The sequence below is a fragment of the Xiphophorus couchianus genome, chromosome 7, assembly GCF_001444195.1.
Source record: "Xiphophorus couchianus chromosome 7, X_couchianus-1.0, whole genome shotgun sequence".
In the NCBI taxonomy this organism is placed as follows: Eukaryota; Metazoa; Chordata; class Actinopteri; order Cyprinodontiformes; family Poeciliidae; genus Xiphophorus; species Xiphophorus couchianus.
In genome coordinates, this window is record NC_040234.1 from 18733438 (window position 1) to 18746413 (window position 12976).

Genomic DNA, 12976 nt, shown 5'->3' on the forward strand with positions numbered 1-12976 from the left:
TATTTGCAAAAAAAACCCCAAAAACATTGACATCTACAAATCATGTTCCATACACTTTACCTTGTTAGTTTGTCAAAAAATTAAAAACATTTGTGATTATGTGCATTTTTTCAATGTTTCTCCATTCTCTTTGTTGCTCCAGCTTTCTCTCATAGTCTAAAAGCATAGCAATGTTGTGTCCCAGGGATGGACCTCTCACCAGATGAATACTGAGTTCTACGTTCTTTGCTACAACTAATCATAGTTCCAGCAATAAAATATTAAAGATTTATAATAAAATTGGTCAAAATCACTGAACTCAAAAGGACAAAACAGATACTTTTTTGTGTTTTTATTTATTGTTAAGACATGCTAAACTCTTGTACTACTAATAAAATGAAAGTAAGCATTTATTTAAGGTAACATATTGCTTTGCTGTATTAACATATCAACTGGAGAACTGTACAATAGACTGAGATAGGAAGCATAGAAAGATAAAAAAAAAAAAATACAATATCTTTCATCCAAGAGATATATTTGTATCTGCTGACAGTTTGACCTTTTAAAATTCTGAAACAGTAATAACTATATCATTGAATCACACCTCCTGATAAATGCCTTTTAAGTCCCGCCGGAGGATAAACCTATTTAAGCTGTATCTCTAGCAACAAAGGTTTAGGTACTTTAACAACAGAAATCATTTTTAGAATAAAGCAAATTTGAATTTATCTTTCTCTTTCTCACAAATACCCACACAAAGTTTCATAAATCATAATATTAAAATCCTGTTATGCTAGAATCCACATATGAATCCATGGTCCATGTCCTACCTGCTCAGTCTATAAGCGATTTATCACATTTCTCTGTTTAACCACAGTTTTGCCCTGCATCTGACCGCTTTCATGACAAAAAGATTTATGTTGTGAATGTTTCATGTGAATTGATTTTTCCAATTCAGAAAGTGTCTTGACTGTAGCTATGCTGCAGTAGGACCTGGTCAGCTCACCATCCTATAATCCACCATGAACAGTAGGATGTAACAGAGGGTGCTTGAAAATGTGAGCCCATCTGTAAATGTTTTAATGCTTGAAAAGAACTCGACCCTACAGCAGGATGGCGATCCAAAACATTCCTGTAAATCCACCAAGGTCTGGCTAAGAATTGAGGAATTTAAAGTCCTGAACAGACCTTTCTAGGGGAAATCTTGGCACAATATTTAGCAGAGTGAACAACCGTCAAGAAAACATACATTACTGATAATATCAGCAGGCACTGAAACTAAAGACACTAAAACTCAGCTGGGATTAAAAACAGGGAGATTTTGCTCTGATGATGCATTTGATCAGCCCAAATTCCAGTTGAAGGATTACAGTGTGCATGCTGTAACTTTTCTAATTCCTCTCTTGGGGACTTGTAAATTGGCATGTGGTTATGGCTTAGGTGTAAGGAAAGAAGTTTTCCTTTTTCGCCGTGGGGGTTCCGATGTATAAAAAAAAAAAAAAAGGCTCCACATAAAGGCTCAGAGAGCTCACCTTGGGCAGAGGACGACACATTTTTATGCAGAACCTCTGTATTCTGTCTTCCTTTAAAGTTACAGGTGCATAATCTTCACTTGTCAAACTGGCAGGTTGTCTTTTTAAATTTTTTTGATCCCCTTCCAGAACTGACACTTTAAAGGTCTCGGCTCCTTCCTCTGACTTTTTCCCCACAGAGTTTAGATGTTGCTGATTCATCCTGTCCCCTGCAGAGAAAATAGCTCCAGTCAGAGTCTTGTACTTGCAAAGCAGAGCTCTGCCTCAAAGAACAGCATCTTTGACTTGTGGCTTAGCATCAGCCTTTGTAGGAGATCATTAGCTGCTGTAGCAAATGCCACTGCACTATAAACGAAAAGTGGCATTATAAATATAAGGCATAGGAGGTGTTATGTATTATATACTGTGGGAAATGTGAATGTTATTGCAAATATAATTTGCTCTCTGTGACTGCGTATTATCTGATTTTAGCAGCTCACCAGGTCAGGCATGGAATTAATTTCTTCAAACTCTTCAGCCTGTGACCTTAAGTGCCTCAGCCAAAATATTTAAAATCTGGGCTGAAATAGGTAGAAATATGTGGATTTACAGAACAACTGATAGCAAAACCAACAGCAGTCACAGAGGAATGGTACATCCTGGATGCCCCAGCCACCAAGAGCTCCGTTCCTGCATCTTCTTTACAACAATTCAAAAGCAGCTTGCACAAATTAGGCCCACGGGGAGTAAAAACAGACCAATGCACTGCAAACAACTGTCACTCAGGTCGGCTTCTGCTGAAGACAGAGGGGACACCGCCACGTATGCAAGGTGCACCAGCAGAGGAATTGGTCACGAGGGAGCAGATGTTCCTCTGCTGTGATGCCTCTTGCGCTAATAAATGCTCCTGGCACTGTGCTGCTGTATAGCACCCACACTTGTGTTTGTTTGCTTCTCAATAAACTTCAGACAAAGGTATTGTCATCGACTGCGGAGAAAAATGTGTGGAAGTGTGTGAGATATGTACAAATGGCTTGCAAATGAATTCATCCTCCTTTAACTTATTCACTTCACATTTCAACCGCAAACTTCAATATCTTTATCTTTAAGAAATGTGAAAAGTTCAAAGGGGAGTAAAACTTTTTTCAAACGCCTGCAGGCTAAGCCGCTCTCATCGTTTGCACGCGCACACACACACACATCTGGGACACGAAGGTGACAGGAGCCGAGGAGAGAGAAGAGGAGGCAGAAAGGAGCATGTCCCGAATCGACAGGACCGTGGCAGCTTCCACAACTTTTCAGATCGCAGGTGCTGCGTTCACAACCGTGATCGAGTTAGGAACGCCACACATCAGTGCAGACGGGCAGGATGAGCTGCCAGCTGTTGTCTTTGTGGAGACGCTCTGGCGAGCAGGAGGCGTCACATTTGACTGGAGGAACACAAACTCTTACTTTTCTGCAAGACGAGTGGTGATCCCCAAAAAGCACAGCAAAATGGGGCACCAGAAGGAGAGTTGTGTATCAGAGTGGAGAGGTGCAATTCAGCATGTCAGGGCACAAACTGGATTGTCCACACTTATTAGTTACACATTGTATATTATGACGAGGAAGGGAGTAAGCTTATTTAATACATCAACTGGTGAATGTGTTATTGTGTAGTAACCTGAAAGTACATAAATCATCGACATAAAAGCAGGTCCTTGAAAAGGGAGGCAAGGCTTTTTGAACACAACAGCAGAAAAATTCTTGAGTGCAAATAAAAACGGCTGTACCACACAGATAAAAGTAATTAGACAGTGCAAACAGAGTGCAAAATTAACACATTAAAAAACATCCATGCTCCTCATTTAAACAAAGGACTTTGTTATTTTGCTCTTTGCCATTCGCTGGAGTTCAAAAGATGGTGAAAACCCGTTTCTTATCTCTTTGCCCGCTACCATTGTAGAGGATGGTATACAGTTTGTAATGGCAACCAATTACTTTGGCCTTTCATCCAAGAGGCAGCATCAAACGGCGTGACTGTCAGCCTTTGTTGCTGGAGGCGGGCGGGCAGTGTGGAGAAGCTGTTGTTTACTTTCTTCTTCCTTACCCGATGTTCGCCTTTGGATGATAAAACGCGTTCACGGGGATCAGCTTAACTTCATTCAAATCAGAACCTCTGGCAAATGTCTGAGGTAGGAATACTTCAAATACCAAGTAAAGGCTCAACCTCTGATCCATCATAAAAAAAAAACCTAATCAGTTTAAAGGCGTTTGTAGATTTAAGGGGTTGCTAATCTAACATGTTTGTCACCCTGTTGCTACCTGAGAGGTTTTCTTTGGCTTTCCCTCCCACTGGGATTTAACAGACACAGCAGATGAAGCCTTAGAGCAAAGAAAAAGCCCCTCAGGTCTGTGTTTTTCTCCAAACAAAGCATGCATACAAGTGCACAGATGTAAAGACAGAAAGGGACAAACAAAACCTGCCTGTCCAGGGGTATATTTAGATTCTTGCATAATGTACTTTTACCACAACACAGAATGGATGAATTTTTAATGCCTGGATGGAGAGAGACAGACAGAGAGTGAGAGAGCGAGAGGAATAGAGAAAGGGGGAAAAAATCTATAAAGTTAAGCATTTAATCTGTGCAGTTGCTTTGGGGTGAGACAGAGATCTGAAAACAGCCCATCAGCATCAGGGGCAGGACGCTGGCTTGCCACCGATGTTGCAGCCACGGATGGCTGCGTCTGCAGGAAGACGGATGGCGAGCAGGAAAAAGGAGCAAAATATTTGGGAGATGCATGAGGCAGAAGACCAAGGAGAGGGAAGTTTGCATGAATGAGTGAGCAGGAATAACTATGAGCTATGTCAGCGCTGTGGCAGTTTTCCCAAAGGGATCAGAGTGCTGCAGCTCCTCTGGCAAAGACCCTCCACTCGGATGAGAATGTTTACTATGAAAAGACAAGAACAAACATGTATACCACAGTGTCTGGTTGGGAAAAGTATCTTCAGAGTTACTGAATAAGAAGAGCAATTGTCGGCCGACGAAGTCAGATTTTCTCACTTCTCTTTCATATCATGTTCATTTATTGGTTTCATCTCAGAGAAAATAAGCAGAATATGAAAGAAAACCGCACAGGATACTGAGCAGCAAGGCGGCGAGAACATCTAAAAATAGAAGCCGGACAATTTTCTCTTCCAGTCTTGGTATTAAAGTGAGAAAAGGCTTTTGCACACCAATATGAAAAATAATTACAGATTTATTGTTTGGAGCATTGATGTTTATTCTCAGTTGTTTTTACCACAAGGAATTCAGAAAGAACATAATTTCAGACAGCCTATATCACAATCTGATCAACACAGACACTTTGCAAACCATCCTTTGTTTGGAAAGGACATCTGTGGCCTAATAAATAAATGTAATTAATTTAATTGAACCACATTTTTGAGTAAGAAAAAATTTGGTTTTTGGTACCACCATCATGTTTGACTGCTGGTATGAAGAGGAAAAGACTACTGTGAGGGCAAGGAGACCTTCCAACTTCATCAACAAAGACAGAACATCAAAGTATCAGTACTAGAAACGTTCAACAATTATAACAACAGTCTGAGTTTACTTAACATCTCTGAAAATTTGTTTTTTTTCAATAAAGTTCTAATTTCCATTTCATCAGGTGTTCATCTAAATCACATAAATTTAATACTATAAAAGGTATTTTTGACGAGAAACAGGTCTTCCAACTGCTAATGCATTAATTGTAAGGCACTACAATAATACAAAGCCAAAGTCATTTTAAACTGAATTGTTCTCCCTTCCTGGTTGATGACGGCAATATTTTTTTTTTCAAAAGACAGCAGACATTTGTCAAAATAAATACCATGATCATTGTCTGAAAGGAAATGTAGTTAATGTCCAGCTGCAAAAAACCCAATTTTTTATATACGTCTGCTATCATGTCTTAAACATCAGCAAACAGCCTCTTCCTATATGCATCGCAGAATGGAGGATTATTCATATAAAATACAACCTAACTCTGTAAACTCCCCATAGTGACACATGGGTAGAGCCCACAGGAGGCAACACAGGATGCAAAATGTGCTCTGCGGGAATTGGAGTGTTTTGTTTACAGCACACCTAGATGGGTGAATGAGGCTGAATACTTAAATAATGTTTGTTTTTCTGTCAATATTCACATCAACTTCAACATGTGCAATGAAAGAGAGGCAACCAAGACAGACAAGTAGAAACAAAGTACAAAACAGGAGGTATTATTGGGCCAGGAGAAAGAGAATGAGCTCTTCTATGCACATTCTGCCACAATTGCAGAATGCGCAAAACATTGAAAATGTCTCACAAATTTTAAAAACACCAAGTGATTACCTGTATTTGCTACATTTTTTAAAATCAGACAGCAACATATCAAAGTGCAGATTAATGCTTGAGCATTGTTCTGATGTGAAAAATGTATTCTAAATATTTTCTAATTAGATCATTTTAATTGCAAAATGTTTAAAATATACCATGAAAATGAGGATGTGATAGCAATAAAAACTGCTCATAGGTTCTATTATATTCTATGTGCCTGCAATTTTATTACCGTACATGGCGGAACAACACCTTCCTGATGAAGAGGTTGCAAGAAGAACATGGAAGGAAACAAACTTTTTTTAAAAACGTTTTTAGACTGTGCTAATACTTCCAAATAAGTTTAAAGTCAATTAATTGCCTTCAAAAGAGCCATAATTACAGACGTACCACGACATGCCTGTTCATCCAAACTAACAGGCTGGACATTGTGACGGTGCGGTGAGAGGTTGAAGTAGGAGCTAGCAGCGGTGGTTAGCAGGTGCTACTCTAACGCGAAACAGCAGGACGCACAAGTATTCCACACTTTCACTTTATTTCACTTCGTCCACGTAAAGCCAGATCTCCACGGTATTAAACATTATAGTCTCATACATGAGAAAAGTAATGGTAGTTTACCGCTCTGCACCTCATCATCAACGACGTTTCTCCTCTCTGCAACAACGTGGAAGACGAGTTCTTACTCTGTACAATAGCACAACAAAGGAAAAGGGGAATAGGCGCCCTCTTGTGGTGATACCTACTCATCTCTAGGAGCCAAGCAGTATAATGACTGTTAAACATTCATCATACAAACAATCACACAGCACATGATATCTACCAAGGAGCTTCAGATCTATAAATCAGGTGGGAGAATCTGTTCACGGATAACAATTAAGGCAGGAACTCAACTCTGGCCTTTTGTGGAATAGTCACAAGAAGAAACCCTCAAGCTGTACTGAGGACTCACACAACATGTAAAAGATGCTCCTTTGACCAGCTGATGCCAAAAAATGAACTTTCTGACCTACATGCAAAATCATCCTTATTTTTACTTAAAAACAAGCCAATATGGCTTTCTGCTAATTTTCTAAACTTAGTGTTGTGAAGCCCCTATTATCTGTTCCATCAGTAGTGCAATTTTGGTTTGTACAGCACTTGGTGCAGATTCAACTCAGATGAATAAATCAGCATGGCTTTTAAAATCACTGACATTTATGGTTTTAAAAATAGATTAAGCTTTTCAAGCTGAAGTCCAGCACCTTCATCTTCTTTTTGCTTTCAATTACAGGTTAGAAAGAAATAGCCAAAGATGGAAGGTGTAATCTATACATGAGTGTATGAGGTGAAAGCATTACCATGCCTTCCTTATACTTTGAAGGCTGCATGAGTGACATACTGACTCACTGACACATAATATTTCATCTTTCAGCTGGGATCAAATTAGCAATCCCCTTCCTTCTGTTGGCTTGGAAACAAAAAAAACAATGTATAAAAGCAAATAAGGCAAAGTCTAAAGAGTCAGAGATTTATGGAAACACCTGCCTCCGAAACGTGGGGAGCCAGTTCCTCCGGGAGCTCCAGCACCTACTAGATGACTCACTACACGGTTTTCCTCTCAGCAGTGCTGCTTTCCTCATGACAATCACACCTGGGAGAAAGAAAGATGACAGAAAACACAAGAGAAAAAAGTTGTTTGGCCTTTTCACAAGTTTTCCTGAAAACATTGTGACAGCCAGTGTCTGAATTTTGCATAGCTTCTATATTTACAGTGCGCTCAGATATTTTAGTGGCCATGACAGATGGCTGAAAAGGAACTGACTATCCGTCTTCTTGCTTGGCTTTGCACTAAGAAAGAATCAAAAGGGTCAGAGTATCGGGGAAGGATCTACGTGGTCGATCAGTAAATGCATAAGCTAGATGTTACTAATCGAGCCCATATGTTCGCATCGCCAGATAGTCACAAAAATTGACAAAGAGTAAAGGATTGCCAAAATAGATCAGCTGGGGGCTATAAAGAAAAGCTTGAACTGCAGAAAATCGTATTTACCTCTTAGTTCTGCCTTTCAGCCAGTGATTAATTTTCTGTATACACGCTGCACCTTTTACAAATGAAAAATAGTCTTTGAACTGTTTCACCCAGCGGAAAATAACAGTCATGTATTGATCACCTTAGAAAAATCACCCAGTCTGAATAAGTGATGGAAATCTCTCCGTTTGGACTTGAGGTTCTGAAAATATAAATGTAATTGAAAACAATTAGTGTTTTCAATTAAATAAAAATATTATTATTAATAATTAATTCATATGGTTTTGATGCAAAGCAGAAAAAAGAAACATCTGAGCTCTTTCCTGCCACTAAACAAACTGCTGGATTAACATGCATGCAGAGTTAAATTCCTTGGATAGTGTGTTTGTCCAATTACATTTTTTTTTTTCTCAGCAAAGAAACCATTTGGCAAAGTCATTTTAGTCCTTTGTAAGGAGTTTGTAAGGACTTACCTGAAACAACCAGACATGCAATTTTGTTTTCCTTTTCTTCCTAATTGTGTTTAGACATTAAAGCTGTTTTAGTGAATAGTCGAAATTGTTGCTTTCTACAAAAGTGAATATTTAGATACAATTGTACGGAATATTTCTATTACTTTCTTTAGAGTTCAAATATTACACAGGTTTACTAAATTTACAATGTGTTTAGATAATTTGCCTGTACATTATTTACTGTGGCAGAAGATGATGTCATAGATTTGTAAGCTCTTGTTACTTCCCAACATTTGAGTCGATTGGAGACACTCCTGTGAGCATATTCTATGCAACAGGCACAAAAGTGCCACATTCATCGGTCCAACCAGTTAAACACAATAATAAACATTGTAGGAATATTTAGCCACAATACCATTCAAGAAGGCAACAGTTTCTGTGTTCCAGAGACAAACATCAATCTTAGAGGAAGAAGCCTTTATTAAAAAAAAGAAAAAAACAACACTAAAGAGGGATTACAGTTCACAAATGCTCAAGATCATGAGCATGTTATTGCAGCAACATCTTGAGATACTGTCCAGTCAATACCAGGATGATGTGCAGAGTGGACAGAGCAAGCTCAAATCAACTTAATACATGATTCCCTTGAAAGGAACTATCAGATATTAAACTGATAAGAACAGATATTTACACTTGATCTTAGCCAAAAGGCAGAGAAGTGATACCATAAAACTGGGGAGGAAACTATGTGTTTTAGGCCAAACTCAACTTGATTCACGGTTCACAAACTTTAACATTATTTTAAAACATGTAACAGAAACAGAGACCGTGGTATGTATAATTAATGGTGATCCGGTAGTTTTAATGTTTGTATGTTTCGGGAAATTAAACAGTCAACAAAAGGAAAATGTCCGGGTTTACATGTAACTACAGGGTACGCTTTCGTCAAATAGGAAGCGGAGAAGAGAGTACTCTCCCAATGGTTTTTTTCACGTAAAACTATAAATGTACGTGCCTAAACTTTCCATGTTTAGTTGCATTTAGTTAAAAGAAGTTTACCAGTGGAGCTAAAGTAAGGCAACATAACACAGTAACTCATTGATATACTAAATAATATAAGATACATAAAAAACTGTCTACACAATGTGTAGGAGAAAAATATAAAAACTGCAAAAAAAAAATACAACTACATCGTGATTATAGCTGTAAAAATGTAAATGTACTATCAAACCCTCTCACATGTACTAACCAACATCTCTTACAGAGCTTGATTGCAACGGAAGTTAATTTAAAACCTCAGTTTCTGATTGGACCCCAAGCAGGAGAAGGGGGTTTTCACTGACAGAAAAATGGCTGAGAGGAAGCGACTCATTGAGTTAATGAATATTTTAAAAATCAATGTTAGTGCTCCTACTTTAGTGTCAGCATTATCAGAAGTGTTAGATAGAAGCCGACAGTCAGCACCAGACTGTTAGCTTTACCCATCTGTCAATGCGGTAAAGCTAACCGCCTCTTCGGAAATGGCAAAAAAGCCATTAACATTAACATTACCCTAACCCACAATTCAATAAACAGTCATAAAAACTCTTTCATCTTCATGACAGGTGTTATGTCATTTTTATGATAGTGTCATGTCAGGCTTATGCACACCCCTCCAAATAAAGTGTTACCCAAACCTGATTTAGTTGAATCAATGATTTCAGGAGAAAAGAGCCAAAAATCTATTCAACTGTTGTGAGAAGCTTGAAGGAGGATGACCAAAACATTTGGCCCAAGTCCCAGTGTGTAAACTATTAAATAACAATTGAAAGTATTAAAACTTAAATCACTGTTGTTCAACTCCAAAAATAGATTTAATTCCATGATAAACCTGGACAGATAGGCTCCACTGCCAGCTCCAAACGAAGACCTGCATTTAAAGTGACGGAAATATATGTACGTACAGTAAGTAGGTGGCATATATCATGCTGAAATTATATGGTGTCGGGACACAAATGAAAAGTTCATTAGCAGCAGCATCTTAGTTGCATCATGAGATTGTCTTTGATTAAAATAAAACAAAGCTTGAGAAGAGAATTTTTAGAGACTAGACAAATGTGCTGCTGGAGACGGAAAAAAGTCTCATTAACCTTAACTTTAATATCTCACCCATAGTCAGCCTCACTTAGCTTTTATAAATGTAGCAAAAACCTTCAGAAGATAAATCATTGTCATATGTGAAAAAACTCAAAATTTATAACTATGACATTTTACTATAATAAGCAAGTCAAAGGACCACATGACCTTTAAGGCTTGCATGTAATATTGACACAGGTGGCTTGTTATCCAATGTTTTCTTTTAAAACTGTTTATTTCACATATTATTTACCAAAAAGTCTATGGAAAACACATTTCTGACTTAAACTTTAGGATTTGACAGATATAAAAAATATGCAGATTGTGGACCCCCACCTATTTGTGGTTCATTTGCAAATTCACCTATTTGCAGATTTTTCTGTGAAAAATGACACCAAAATATTAGCAAAAATGTGCTTTTTTCACAGATTTTCCAGAGATTACCTAAAGTATTAACAGGAAAAGCAGTTTGGAAAGGTGAAGTTCCCTGGTGCAGTGATACTTGGCACGCCATTGGCTGGCATTTGCAAAACAGCCAATCCAGGGTACCATTCATTTTCCTTGGCAATAATTGTCTGTACCACAGGGAGCAGAAAGGAGAAACACTGTTGATGTTACCCTCTGCTGTAGTGCTAAGACAGTTTCCTCAGTGGGTATTGGTGAATATTAAAGTAGATTTAGTGTTCAAACTGTTAAAATACTAGGCAATTATAAGTGTTTTTAGAGCGGGGCTGAAGTATTATTATTATTATTATTAAATCTTTATTCATTTCATTCAATACAAATAAAAAAAAAATTTAATACAAAGAAAAAAAATAAAATAATTTAAAAATGAAATGAAAGGTAGCAGAAAGAAGAAAATAATCTTATAATATCTGCCCCTTTTTCTCAACTATGGATCAAAACAACAAAAAACAAACAAACAAAACAAAACAAAACAAAAAAAAAACTAAAATTTTTTTGATTTGTCTTATGTGACAAAAAAAAGAAAACAAAGGAAGAACAAAGAAACAAGGTCAATCATCAATCTCAACTGACCAATACTATACTTTGACTTTATACTATTTCATACTTCTTCAAAAAAACAATCTTTAACATTCTTTTAAACATGTGTAATGATTTAACATTTTTAACATCCACAGTTCCACAGTTTGACTCCTTGTATCGAAGTACATCGTTCTTTCAAACAAGTTCTGAATTTAGGTTTCTTAAAAATCTGTGTCCCCTTAAGGTTATAACCACTCTCTCTCTTTTCAAAATTTTTTTGGATGTTTAAGGGTAATGTTTTTAGGTGTGCCTTATACATAACCAACAAAATATTATAATCAACTAAATCATTGAATTTCAAAAACCTCAAATTACAAAATAATGTATTTGTTGGATATTTACCATGTTTTCGAGCAATAACTCTTATTGCCCTTTTTTGCAAAACAAAAACAGATTTTGTACTAGTATAACATGCCTTTCCCCATACCTCAACACAATAAACCAAGTGTGGAACAATTAGTGCATTATACAACATAAATAGTGCATGATCATTCAGAAAATCCCGTACTTTATAAAGCACTGCAATTGATTTTGCTAATTTTGTTCTTAAATAATTCAAATGGGATTTCCATGATAATTTTTCGTCAATGATCACACCCAAAAATTTCACCTCACTAACTCTACAAATCTCTACACCATCAACTTTAAATGGAGTGTTTACAGTTCTTTGTCTCCTTGTAAATAACATATAATTTGTTTTGTCCAAATTTAAAGATAATTTATTAAGTTTGAACCATTTATGTATTTGCATAAATTCTATTTTCATTTCTTTTAACATCCCTTTTATATCATTGCCCTGACAAAAAAAAGTGGTATCATCCGCAAATAGAATACATTTGAAAAACCCTGATACATTTACCAAATCATTTACATATAAGATGAACAACTTTGGTCCAAGTACTGAGCCCTGTGGAACTCCACATGTAATTTCACAAAATTCGGATCTAGTATCATGTACTTGTACAAACTGTTTTCTATTCTCCAGGTAGCTCGAAATCCACTGTAATGCCGGCCCTCTAATCCCATATTTAATAAGTTTTTTGAGTAAAATGCTATGGTCAATCGTGTCGAATGCTTTCTTTAGATCGACATAAATGCTGGCACTATATTGTTTTTGATCAATAGCATTTGTTATATGTTCTGTCAGTTCCATAAGGGCCATTGATGTCGAATTTTTGGCTCTAAATCCGTATTGACTACTACTTAATATATTATTTTTATCTATAAATGTATCTAATCTATTTACAAATAGTTTCTCCAAAATTTTTGAGAACTGTGGCAACAAAGATATCGGTCTGTAATTACTAAACATACATTTCTCACCATTTTTGTAAATGGGAATTACCTTTGCTATTTTCATGGCATCTGGAAATTTTCCTGATGAGAATGACAAATTACAGATATAGGTGAATGGTTTAATTACATAAGACATAATTTCCTTTACAAATTTCATATCCATATTTACCCAATCCTTTGATTTTTTATTCGCCATTTTGTTTACGATACTCAGTATTTCTT

General features: G+C 36.9%; 1 non-coding gene across 1 annotated transcript; it reads right to left on the bottom strand.

Moving 5' to 3' along the window:
• Positions 1 to 8820: 8820 nt before the first annotated feature.
• On the bottom strand, positions 8821 to 9019 carry LOC114148984 (U2 spliceosomal RNA). The gene has a single exon (XR_003596401.1). It is a non-coding gene; the product is annotated as a U2 spliceosomal RNA (small nuclear RNA).
• Positions 9020 to 12976: the final 3957 nt, after the last annotated feature.